Source organism: Triticum urartu, chromosome 5A, assembly GCF_056163025.1.
Source record: "Triticum urartu cultivar PI428250 chromosome 5A, HENAU_Tu73, whole genome shotgun sequence".
NCBI classification, from domain to species: Eukaryota; Viridiplantae; Streptophyta; class Magnoliopsida; order Poales; family Poaceae; genus Triticum; species Triticum urartu.
Window position 1 is genome coordinate 628,613,227 of NC_141877.1, and position 13,961 is coordinate 628,627,187.

Here is a 13,961-nt window from a genome sequence, read left to right on the forward strand (position 1 = left end):
TTTTCCAGGGGTCAACGGTTCTTACAGGGTACTACCACCCTTAAAATGCACAAATCTTCCATAGACCATATTTCTCTTATCCTCAAAAATGGTCAAAATCCTTCTTCATAGAGTAACAACTCATAAAATCCCTATCAGTACCAACGATGCTAACTTTATTTATTCTCTAATGATTACAATCTCTTGCTCTTCCATTACATGTCTCAAATCAACACCTTAATACAAAAGAGTTGTTCTCACTTCTACTACTCCATTTCTTTTGTTGCAAACTCAACTATCTAGCACAAGTTTCCTTCTCCTTGGGGCATTTTCTGGAAAAGTGTCCTGCTCCATTACAACTAAAACATATTACCTCTGACAAGTATCGAGGTTTCCTTTTTGGGCAACTGTTGAGGTAGTGCCCTGACTCCTTGCACCTGTAACAGGTGATATGACTCAGGTCCTTCCTGGAATCCAATCTGCTTCTCTTCCTGGACCTTTCCATGCCAATCATGGCTTCTATTTCCTGTGGGTCATACTCTACTTCCTCTGTCGGGAATTCTACTAGATCCCCATTCATACAATTCTGGGAGATGTGTCCTTCTTCTCCACATGAATAGCAAGACTTAGTGTAGGGTTTTCTCGGGTCTTCTTTAGGTGTGTCCTCCACTTCTTCCTTCATCACAATTTCTTCTAAAATTTCCATGAGGGCTCCTTTCATTACTTCTTTCTTCTGCTGGATGGTTCGTTGTACCATGGGGTAAATGTGACACTGAGCAGGATAGTGGGTAGTCCCTTCACACAAGAAACAAGTAATCTGCCTAATTGGGCATTCTTCAACTGGGCTTCCTTCACAATTAGTGTATTCATCCTTGTGTTCTTTACGGGTGTGTCCTATGTCTCCACAAATCTTGCATGCACAAGGTTTCTTCATATCCATTTCCATAAGGCTTCAACTTCTGGGACACAAACCGAGACTTTGGAAAAGTCAACTTAAATTCTTTCCAAGTGGTTACTCCTTGCCATCCATTGATGGTTTGGTACATTCTCCACCAAGTAGCAGCACCTCTTTCAAAGCACTGAAGAGCATGCTGGGTCATATCCTTTCCGACTACAGGGTTATTCTTCATGTGGTCCTCCATGTTCTGAATCCATCGGTCCATCTCCAACTGACTCATCGGTCCAGAAAATACAAGCTCATCTTCATTCATCCTCTATTGGGTCCATGGGTTTGGGGTGAGATAAGAGAGATAGAGAGGGATGCACACAATACAAACAAAAAGTTTTGAGAAGACAGATTTTATTGTGGCTGTCGAAGAAAACATCAAACAAATGACAGCTCACAAACGTGGCATCTAACGTAGGTATATAACAGGGGTTTGGTCTTCTAAAGGTCAATAAATCTTCAACGTCTCCAAACTCTTCAAGCCTTGTTCATGCCTCCAATGGCTTCTTCCGATCATGCTTGTCTTCTCAAGTTCTTTTGCCAGATCATCTCTATTGACGTGAAGTCTCTCGTGACGTCCTTTAATATTCTGGAGTTGCGTTCCAAACTTCTGGGTTTCAACATCCTTGGCATGAGCCATGGTCCTACCGTTACACCTACTTTCCCCTACATCTGCTAGTCTACCCTGTAAGAGTTCGCACGACTTAATCAACTATGCTAGAGCCCATAATAGCTTGTGGCTGCACACGGAAGTTTCTAGTATGAAAAATCTCATGATCCCTTTGGGCCTGGGTGGTGGTCCATAGAAAAAAACATGCAATCCTGGTCTACCCAGGTGCCTAGACAGGCAATCCTGGAATAACCAGGTGCCTCAATCCACCCAGATGTGTGTTTAAGTTGCCACCTTAGATAAACCATTAATTAACAAACTCACATCTGTCATGGATATCACTCACCCAATCCACGTCTACTAGCATAGCATGGCATAATAGGCAAACGTAGAAGTAACTCCCAAAGGTTTGAATGCAGGGCAATAGGTTCCTACCTCATCAACTACTTCCCAATACCCACATGTTATCAATCCTACTCATGCAATGTTTGAGGGTGAAACTAATGCATAAAAACTGGGTATGAAAGGAATATGATCAAAGTGTGAACTTGCCTGCAATGTTGATGAAGATGATTCACACTCAAAACTCTTGATAGCTCTACTCGTCACACTCCGGTCAATTTATCGTAAGCAAGCAATAGTAACCACACATAAGCAATCACTCAAAAGATCAGAAAGATCGAAGAAGACAATTCGGAAAACATCAAAACTAAGTAAATAACTCTTGCAACATAAAACAATTTATAACAGTACCAAAATTATATGAATTTGGCCTTATCAGAAAGTTTAGGTCAAGAGCTTCGCTTTGCAAAAAGAATCAACTCAAACGGAGCTACGAAACTCAAGTTATGATCAAAAGAAGTTTGAATATAAATCTGAACAAAATTCGAAATTTGAAAATTTCAAAAAGTTGATGTGACAGGTTCACTAGATAGGTGAAAACAAGACGAAGCTATAGGCGCTGGTTTCATCTAATTTGGATGAACGAGTAAAAAGTTATGGCTATTTGAAAAATCAGGGCCAAACTGTTTTACGGAAAAAAATAGCTACGGCTAGAGTCTAATGTATAAATACGTAGAATTATTCTATTGTATTAGTTTAAAAATAAAAAATACTACGGAAGTATAATAAAAAATACCTTTACAAGGCAGAGAAAAGATAACTTTGCACAGAAAAGACAATTTTCAGAAGTCGCGCCGGAGAGGAGAAAAATATTTTTCTTAAATGAATCTAGTCAAACCAAAATATTGATTTAACCCGAATCGGTTGATTTTTGGAGTCTCTATGGGTCCATATTTATTGGTGGAAAAGAGGGTTAAGGGTTAAAGGCCAGGCAATGTGGGACTAAACATTTACGAAAATATACGAAACAGAGAAGAAAAGAGGCGGATGGGCCTAAAGGCCTTCGGCCGGCCGCGCGCACACTGCGGCTGCAGTTATTTTTTTTTTACAAAATTCGGCCTAAGAGAAAAAAAAAAGAAAAGGCTGGCTGGGCCTGACCTATTTAAGAGAGAAAAAAAACAATGAGGCACCAGAAACTACTATAATGCGCATGAAGGCGATAAATAAATATGGGCTGCACATACAGTTTTTTTAATAAAAACAGAAGGAAAACCGAATAACAAAATAAAATAAAAAATTTATATAGGCATATTATATATCAACATTTTCAGAAAAATATTTTCTACGACATGAGCATTTTTTAGCATTAAATAAAATACACACAAATTCTAATAATTCCAACAGTGCTCCTGCTCTAATAAGATCCAACAAAATCATTTTAAAAATACCAAAATGAAATCAAATTTATTTCTCTCCAATTTTCTATTGTAGGGAATCATGTTACCCTATTTTCCATGTATTTTATTTTTGGAGAAAAATGATTTGAATAAAATCCAAATAACTCCAAATTGAAAAAATAATTCCAAAAGACTTTGAATTTGATCCTTTGAAACTCCCAACTCATATTTCATATAATTTGAAGAAGTCATTTTATCTCCTCTCGTGAAAATCATTGAGTTGCATAAAGTTTCAGAATTGGAAATATTTTCCAAATAAATTCAAATATTTTCAACACCCCTTGTCATTTAAATAATGGAAGAAGTCATGTCATCTTCTCTCTAGGGTTTTGTATTTGAAAAGAATTTGAATTCACGGTGATCAAAAGAAAAGGTGAAAGTTTGGGAAAGTCCTTTTATTCCCTCTCATTTAACTTTCAAAAGTTTCGAATTTCACTCAATCAATCACACCACAATCAAACAATCAATCAATCTATCTATTTATTATAACATTCCAAAATTTAAAATTTTGGGATGTTACATCAAATTACTTTAAGAACTCTCACTTAGATAAACATCTCTCTAATCATCTAAGTGATCACGTGATCCATATCAACTAAACCATGTCCGATCATCACGTGAGATGGAGTAGTTTTCAATGGTGAACACCACTATGTTGATCATATCTACTATATGATTCACGCTCGACCTTTCGGTCTCAGTGTTCCGAGGCCATATCTGCATATGCTAGGCTCGTCAAGTTTAACTCGAGTATTCTGCGTGTGCAAAACTGGTTTCCACCCGTTGTATGTGAACATAGAGCTTATCACACCCGATCATCACGTGGTGTCTCGGCACGACGAACTGTAGCAATGGTGCATACTCAGGGAGAACACTTATACATCGAAATTTAGTGAGAGATCATCTTATAATGCTACCGCCGAACTAAGCAAAATAAGATGCATAAAGGATAAACATCACATGCAATCAATATAAGTGATATGATATGGCCATCATCATCTTGTGCCTTTGATCTCCATCTCCAAAACACAGTCATGATCACCATCTTCACCGGCTTGACAACTTGATCTCCATCGAAGCATCGTTGTCATCTCGCCAACTATTGCTTCTACGACTATCGCTACCGCTTAGTGTTAAAGTAAAGCAATTACATGGCGATTGCATTTCATACAATAAAGCTACAACCATATGGCTCCTGCCAGTTGCTGATAACTGTGTTACAAAACATGATCATCTCATACAATAAAATTTAGCATCATATCTTGACCATATCACATCACAACATCCCCTGCAAAAACAAGTTAGACGTCCTCTACTTTGTTCTTGCAAGTTTTACGTGGCTGCTACGGGCTGAGCAAGAACCGCTCTTACCTACGCATCAAAAACCACAACGCGGTATAGTGATTGCTTTTTGATCTTCAGTAAGAACCCTGTTCATTGAATCCGATTCAACTAAAGTTGGACAAACTGACAACCACCAGCCACCTATGTGCGAAGCACGTCGGTAGAACCAGTCTCCGATAAGCGTACGCGTAATGTCGGTCTGGGCCGCTTCATCCAAGAATACCACTGAATCAAGAATCAACTAGTGACGGAAAGCAATATGTATATACCCATGCCCACAACTCCTTTGTGTTGTACTCGTGCATATAACATCTATGCCTAGACCTGGCTCTGATACCACTGTTGGGGAACGCAGTAATTTCAAAATTTTCATATGCATACGCAAGATCTATCATGGTGATGCATAGCAACGAGAGGGGAAGAGTGTTGTCCACGTACCCTCGTAAACCGTAAGAGGAAGCGTTATGACAACGCGGTTGATGTAGTCGTACGTCTTCACGATCCGACCGATCCTAGTACCGAAAGTACGGCACCTCCGCGATCTGCACACTTTCGGCTCGGTGATGTCCCACGAATTCTCGATCCAGCTGAGTGTCGAGGGAGAGCTTTGTCAGCACGACGGCGTGATGACGGTGATGATGAAGCTACCGGCGCAGGGCTTCGCCTAAGCACTACAATGATATGACCTATGTGGATTATGGTGGAGGGGGGCACCGCACACGGCTAAGGGATCAATGATCAACTTGTGTGTCCTAGGGTGCCCCCCTACCCCCATATATAAAGGAGCAAGGGGGGAGGCCGGCTGGCCCTTGGGGCGCGCCAAGGAGGGGAGGAGTCCTCCTAGTAGGACTAGCACTCCCCCTTTCCTAGTTCAACTAGGAGGAGGAAGGGGGAAGGAAGGGGAGGAGAAGGGAGAAGGAAAGGGGGGCGCCGCCCCCCTTCCCTAGTCAAATTCGGACTAGAGCCGGAGGGGCGCGCGGCCCTGCCTTGGTCGGCCCTCTCTCTCTACTAAGGCCCATGTGGCCCATTAGTTCCCCGGGGGGGTCCGGTAACCCTCCGGCACTCCGGTTTTCTCCGAAATCACTCGAAACACTTCCGGTGTCCGAATATAGCCGTCCAATATATCAATCTTTATGTCTCGACCATTTCGAAACTCCTCATCATGTTCGTGATCACATCCGAGACTCCAAACTATATTCGATACATCAAAACACATAAAGTCATAATACGGACCGTCACCGAACGTTAAGCGTGCGGACCCAATGGTTCGAGAACTATGTAGACATGACCGAGACACATCTCCGGTCAATAACCAATAGCAGAACCTGAATGTTCATATTGGCTCCCACATATTCTACGAAGATCCTTATCGGTCAACCCACATAGCGATATACGTTGTTCCCTTTGTCATCGGTATGTTACTTGTCCGAGATTCGATCGTCGGTATCTCAATACCTAGTTCAATCTCATTACCGGCAAGTCTCTTACTCGTTCCGTAATGCATCATCCCGCAACTAACTCTTAGTCACATTGCTTGTAAGGCTTATAGTGATGTGCATTACCGAGAGGGCCCAGAGATACCTCTCTGATACTTGGAGTGACAAATCCTAATCTTGATCTATGCCGACTCAACAAACACCATCGGAGACAATTGTAGAGCATTTTTATAGTCACTCAGTTACGTTGTGACGTTTGATAGCACACTAAGTGTTCTTCCGGTATTCGGGAGTTGCATGATCTCATAGTCATAGGAACATGTACAAGTTATGGGGAAAGCAATAGCAACAAACCAAACGATCATCGGGCTAAGCTAACGGATGGGTCAAGTCAATCACATCATTCTCTAATGATGTGATCTTGTTAATCAAATGACAACTCATGTCTATGGTTAGGCAACATAACCATCATTGATTCAACGAGCTAGTCAAGTAGAGGCATACTAGTGACATTTTGTTCGTCTATGTATTCACACATGTACTAAGTTTCCGGTTAATACAATTCTAGCATGAATAATAAACATTTATCATGATATAAGGAAATATAAATAACAACTTTAGTATTGCCTCTAGGACATATTTCCTTCAAAAGCCACCCTGCCAAAGGATAACCTCCAATCATGGGAAACAAGTGGGAGAAGGCGCGTGCCTCCCATGACGTCGCGGCTATAAAAATGTCGTCCACATGGACGGGCATTTTTTCGGCAAGGAAGAACAAGGAGGATAGGTACAAGTTCAAGTTGGATGCGCAAAAGGAGATAATGGAGTGGGACCGGAAGAGGGCGGAGAAGAAGCTCAAAATTGAGAGGGAGAAGATCGAGTTGCAGAAACAAGAGGCAGCGATGAAATGAGAATTCAATAAGGCCAAGACATTTGGCGACATAGAGCTTGAGAAGGAGAGGTTGCAACTCACACGGGACGCGAAGAATGCGAGGATCTATGTTGGCGGACGAAACCTCTTGGATGAGCATGTGAAGAAGTGGCTTGCGGACAAGAAGGAGGTCAACGACCATAGGGAGTACGAGGCGGCGAGGATGGTTACGGCATGGATGCAGGCCGAGGAGGCAGCCCGGATGCAGGCGGAGCAGGACGCATTCCACTTAGAACAGGCGCCCGGCCAGTGATCCGAAGCCATCCGACACGCTCGGACATTGATTTCATTTTGACATGTTTGGTTTATTGAACTATGATTTGCTTTGCTTTGTTTTGAACTGTTGATTTTGGACAATTTGTATTGTATGATCGACGTGTATGGATTGCATTATTTTGAGGATCAAAATTTGAGATATGTGGATGTCCGATGCAACATATGATGCTCTACACGCATTGGCTCTCTCACGGCCGCCCTGCCATGCCCCGCTAGTTGAGATCAATAAAGGCAAGGATAACCAATGTTTTTTCTCACCCCTTTTCGCATGACGCCTTTGAGGAAGAGATTGCCTTGACGGTGCGCTGGACCACCCATCACTGCACTCCGAGCCGATGCATCTGCATGTTCTTTCTTGTAGTAGTCCTTGCTTGTCCACCTAGCTACCATCAACTGAAAGCATCCGGGATTGGAGGCGCACCAAGAGCTAGCATCTGCCTACATATACAATAGTAATAAGCATACATGAATGAAAAAGATTGGCGGGCATATCTAGTCAATAATAAGCACATAGACCAATCTGTATGTACTGCGCACGTGTCCGACGCTTTCACTGGGCTACCTTCTTATCGAGCTTAACCTTGTGGTGTTCTGCAAAATAATTGATAACGCAGCCCACACGCGCCTTGTAGTTCATGTCGTGGGAAAGCTTCTTCGCAATGGTCACCACCACCTCACATGCGGACTCAAAGAGACCATCACGGGTAGAGTAAAATACTCCTACAATGATGCATATGGGTAAAGGACAAAGTCGTTCTTTTTTGCGGGGTAGAAGGACAAAGTCGTTAGTAAAACCATTGTCAAGCTCAAAGTATTGAATAAGAAAGTTCATATTGCGTTGACACTTCTCGAGCCTACTGTTTCTCTTCGGTTTTCAGGAGAGAATGAGTGTGACAGGTTATTTTCTTCACTTACAGGGCTCTTCATTACATTTGAAAGACAAATCCACTTTTATAGATAGAATCAGTATTTAGTATTTACTCTGTCTACCAAAATACCTAGTGAAGATTGATGGTTATTCACACAACGGATTCACTAGTCCCATCTCCCAATCCTAAGGACGTACGGTCAAGTGGTGACAGCCTCCCTCAAGATCGATCTCAAGCAGGAACGAACACAGATCCAAGACGCCAATGGAAGCTGATGAAAAGTATCCAACGAGCATGTACAGTGGTGCCAATCAATTATATGACTCACTCCCTGTGCGTTGCTAAACTTGCATAATATCTGTGGTTCGTCCTCTTTGATTTTAGTGCAAAAGGTCTTACCAATCAGTCCTGGATAAAAGCGATGGATAAGGGAATTTTGCAATATATATGTAGCCAAAGCAACAAAACTCGAACTAATATGTAAAAGGCTTAGCCGACATAGTACAACCCCTAGCTAGCAAGCAAGCTATGAGATTTCTGTTCGGTCGGTTTCACAATATCTTACGAGGCATGTGGTAGCTTATGCATTGTCCACAAAGCAACACAGCATGCATTTTGGGCTCCCCTATGAAAGGAGGATATCTATGTAGCTGGTGCTGTCCAACCAAATATATCTCTATAAATCAGACACCTCTCTTGAAACTCAATCTTGCGCCCACACACCCAACAAACCAATGGCCCTCATCCGCTCCCTACTTGTCCTCCTGCTGCTACTCTGCTCGGCCGATGCCTCCGGCACATTGGCGCCGGCGCACGCGCCGGCCACGGGGCTAGAGGCGGAGAAGTTCTGCTTCGGCATCGGTACCAACGATCAAACATTGACCTGCCTGGCGAACGCGGCAGCGGCGTGCCTGGCCACGAGTGCCGTCATCGAGGAGTCTACTTTCCTGGCGTGCTTCGTGGCCGACGCCGGCTTTGCTTCGCAGTGCCTGGCCGCCGGACCGCCGCAACATGGGAAGCAGGAGGAGCACTGCATCGGCATTGGTATCAGCAACGACCGGATGACATGTCTTGGGCTGGTCGGCTGGCCGTGCCGCGGCAGCAGATTCGGCATTCTGGGGTTTGTGCCGTGCTACCTCGGGAGCAGCATGAAGTGCATAGTGTAATGCTGCTGCACGTACTGCTGCTACTCGCTCCATGCCTCGTAATAATCCAAGTTTCTGTCAATGTTCTTGTGTCTCTTTTGTCCACTACTCCTTTTTTATATCCTATGTAGTAGAATCTTTCGTCAATGTGTGCACCAGGTTCTGCTTGGATGCAATGTGAAATTTATATAGCTGTGATATTTTTGTATATTATATATCATCTTACATTATTTCAATGTGATTACATGTTAGAATCTTCGGACAGAAAAAAGTTGAGCCAGATTTCTTCTAGACAACCAAACAGCAACCATGCATGCATGCATTTGCGCTGAGATATTCTGTGTAATCATTATTAATATGTTACTACCTTAGTTTACTCAACGCACAACCAAGCTGGAGTACTAATTTACGAGTAAGCCGGAGCAGGCTTGTCTAGCGTGTGCTTTTGGCCGGCCGGCAGAACACTAGCTGATCGATTTGCTTCGAGTCATGCATGCGAGACGTACCGCACATGGCTAGCTGATCGATGTGTGGAACAAGCCAGGCGACGGCACATGCTTCCACGCCATGCTCCATGTTCGGATGCCAGGAGGAAGTACAAGACTCATGCGAGAAGAGATAAACCAAGAAAGATATCCATGCAAAAACTACCCTACTTTAGCAACATTAAAGCATCCCATTGCAACATATCTCCATGATAAAGAAACAGCAAACCACAACAGATCAACATGACATTCTTCACCGCCCAACCTTGGCCTTTCCACGAAGAGGCAAGTGAAACGAGCGGTCAGAACCCTCCCATGACCGTGGCTCCACCATCCCCCTCAACTCCGACCACCACCACCCACCGATTCCCCTCGATCTACTCCGGCGGCGCGGTCTCCGGCACGGCGAAGGAATCGCGGCTCCGCTCGCTCGAGCGCTCTGGACCCAGGGTTGGTCTGGGTGTTGTTTTGGCACTAGATTCAAACCGGGATGAGCGGCTCGAGCGAGTGGAGGGCGTCGTTAGAGGAGCTGGAGGCGATGGTGAAGTCGGCGAACAGAGCGGAGAAGGCGGCGGCGCGAGCGGTGGAGAAGGCACGTCAATACAAGTTGGATCTCGTCGAGCGAATCATGGAGAGATTGACGGAAGAGGAGGCAGACCGACTGTTCCAATTGGGAACACACCTCGACCCAGAGCAGGTGTTGGATTGGGCGGCAGAAGAAGCAGCATCCACATCGCGAGTTCAGAGGGCGAAATGGCGGCCATTCCGTCGAGAACCATGGTGAATCAAGGATCAAGAGATGCTCGGCGGGAGGTGGTCGTCGGCAGCTTCAGCATCCCCCTGCGATCAGGATTGGTCAGGTACGGGTCTCCATGCCGTCCATCTCCGTTCAGGGTTGCTGCGGCGGCAAATCGACTGCGCCGACGAGCTGAAGACATGGCTCCGGTGAGATTTGGGGAGAAACTTGGATACGGGGCCCCACAAGTCAGTCAGTGTGACGCTGCTCAGTCAAAATTGGCTAGTGAAACCCGCTTCCAGCATGATAAAGTGCATCATAGAAAGGCGTCTTCGCGGGGTGGGGAGGAGGAGATTGTGGATATATATGGGCAGCTCTAGTCCGTCCCCTCGCCAACGAGACCTAGGGTTCCTGCCGCTAGGGGTAGGCTAGTCTGGATCGACAGGGATCTTTTCCTCTCCAAGCAATTCAAGGGCGAGGACTGCTATCCAGCTAGAGTAACAGAAAAATTGCCACAAGCGAAGAAGATTAGCTACTCCAAGGATCTGTGGAAGAACATCTCTGGCAGAGCAACATACGCGGAAGTAGTGAGTGGGATGGCTGGAAATCGTGGCGGTGGCCGTCGAGGAGGTGGAGGAGGGGCTGGTCATGGTGATGCCTTCCGCTCATCAGGTGACCAGGGCCGCTCCTTGAGCCAAGGACAGATGCCGCCACAGATGGTGCCGCAGATGAGTGCCTTCCACCCCCAAGGCCAGTTTGGAATACAAGGACCACATCAAGGTAATTTTGGGCCAATTCATCAATTCAATAACCAGGGAGGGATGCAAGGGATGCAGCCATGGCAAGGGGCTCAATTCCCCCAGTATAATCAGTGGCAGCAACAGTTCCTTCCTGCTATGCCAGTTCTGCAGCAGCAACAGCAACAGTTTGGGCCTCCCCCTTTGCAATTTCAGCCTGGACCTCAGTTCCAAAATCTGGGAGAAGGGCAGTCAAGCACTCAACAGCAAAATTCTCAGAACTTGCAGCAGAAGAAGAAAACCAAGAGCTTCAATTCTCAAAAAGATCAGCAGGGGAAGTCTAATAGTGTTGATAAGTCTGACAGCAACCAAAGAAAAGAGGAAGCTATCATAAACTATGATCCAAAGATGAAAGATGTCATCTGCTAAAACTGTGGTGAGCCATCTCATTTTGTTGGCACCTGCCCAATACCAAAAAATTGTTTTATCTGTCACAAGGCTGGACACCATATGGATAACTGTTTGGAGTGGTATAAACCACAAGCCACTGCCCAGTACTTTGGAAGTGCTGATGCTGATTTGGGGTTTTTTCCATATTGAATCTGAAGGAAAAAATGCCACCAAATGGCTGAACCTTATCAATGTATGTGTGGCAGTGATTGAGGAAGGCTCCATCACCACTCAAGAACTGAAGCACAACTTCTCTGATATATGGAAGACCAACTGGCCATGGCAGGTGAGACAACTGACTGAGAAGAGATTCCTGGTCAGGTTCCCACCCCACAAGAAAGTGAAGGACCTAGTGGAGCTCCCTTCCATTAATCTTAGGAAAAAAGGAGTGACTGTTTCATTTGACAAGTGGGATGGAGAAGAAGTTTCTTATGCTGAGCTACAGGAGGTTTTGGTGACAATGGTGGGCATTCCTGTCAACAAACTTACCTGGAAGGTGATCTCTCAAATTGCCTATATACTAGGTGTGCTAGTCAATGTGGACTGGCATGAAATTTTCAGAAGCTTTTATGAAAAAGTCAAGGTCTAGATTGCAGTCAGGGACATTTCTAAGATACCAGCTGAAAGACTAGTAGAAATAGATAAAGAGCTCTACCTTATATCTTTCCTAGTGGAGAATGCCCCAAATGTGGAGGCTGCTGGCCCTAGTGCTCAAGAGACAGAAAATTCTGATGATGATCTACTTGAAGGGGATCCTGAGAAAGACCTGCAGTTACATGAACCAAGAAATATGGAGACTGACAAAGACAAAGATAAAAGCACAAGATCAAGTACTAAAGGGCCTGGCCATAACTCTCAAAGAACACCATCTCACTCCCAGAAGCCCATGGACCTAATGGACACACTGGAAAAGAAGGTTCAAAGTGTTATTTTGGGTCTGAAAAATGATGAGAATTTGTCAAAAAGTTTGCAGAAAAAGCTACTTGAGGAGAATATTGGTGTGCAGTTGCTTGAGTAGTTTGATAAAGAATCTGAAAGAGAAAAAGACACAGGAGCTGACACCCAACAGCCACAACAGGGGCAAAACAAAAATTGGGGCCCCATTGTGGCGCCCAGGATGAGTACTAGAGTTAGAAGGGATGGAAGAACAGCAATATAGAAAGCTGCAGATCTCAAAAAGCTCAAGGATCTAGAGATACCAAAAGGTAACAAAAACACCAATTCCTTTTCTGCTTTCAATGATGCGAACTTAATATCTAAGGCTAGGAAAGCTAGTCTGAAACTAGGTGATGATGATGATAATACTATCTCTCATAATATTCAGGCCATTAGGCTGATTGAGGATAATAGACTATCTACTTTTAAAGATTCTCATCCAGAATGCTTCTTACCTACTAATCTAGATATCAGCTTTGAGGACAGCAAAAAAACATCCTCATTAATTGTAGGGCCAGAAAGTGTTCACATTAGTGACACAGCTGGTGATACACCTACATGGGCTGAAATAGTGTCTGGTAAGAAAAGTAGCTGTAGAAAACTAGAATTTATCAATGGTAGTAGGACTAATTTGAAATGTTAGAGGGGTGAATAAGCCTGAAAAACTTAGTGTTGTGGGAAAACTCATTAGAGATACCCATGCTGACCTAGTTGGTTTTTCTGAGTCTAAGAAGGATTCTTTTCTAGTGATCAAGTTAAAGTTCTTGATCCAAATAGTGATTTCACCTGGAACTGGATGCCGGCTATTGGTACTGCAGGTGGGATCCTGGTTGGAGTTAAGCAAGATGACTTTGAGATTATATCTGTGGATATTCTACAATTCTCTGTTGCTTGCTTAATAAAAGATAGGAAAGATGGTAAAATATGGAGATTTATAACTGTATATGGGGTTGCATAAGATAATCTCAAACTAGAGTTCATCAATGAGCTACATAATACTATGGAAGCCTGGCTGGGTCCTACCATTATTGGAGGAGATTTTAACTTAGTTAGGAGTAGTGAAGAAAAAAGTACTGGGGCTATTAATTTACATTGGGTAACCCTTTTCAATGACTGGGTGAATAAATATGCCCTCATTGAACTGAAAAATTATACTAGGAAATTTACATGGGCCAATAACCAGGATAATATGGTGATGGCTAATATTGATAAGATTTTCATTTCCACTTGTTGGGAAAATTTATTCCCATCTGTGCAAATGAAAGCCCTCCCTAGGGTGGGT

The 13,961-nt window shown here is 43.9% G+C and overlaps 1 pseudogene; it reads left to right on the top strand.

Moving 5' to 3' along the window:
* Positions 1-11,452: 11,452 nt before the first annotated feature.
* LOC147973540 (uncharacterized) lies at positions 11,453-13,637 on the top strand (annotated as a pseudogene).
* Positions 13,638-13,961: the final 324 nt, after the last annotated feature.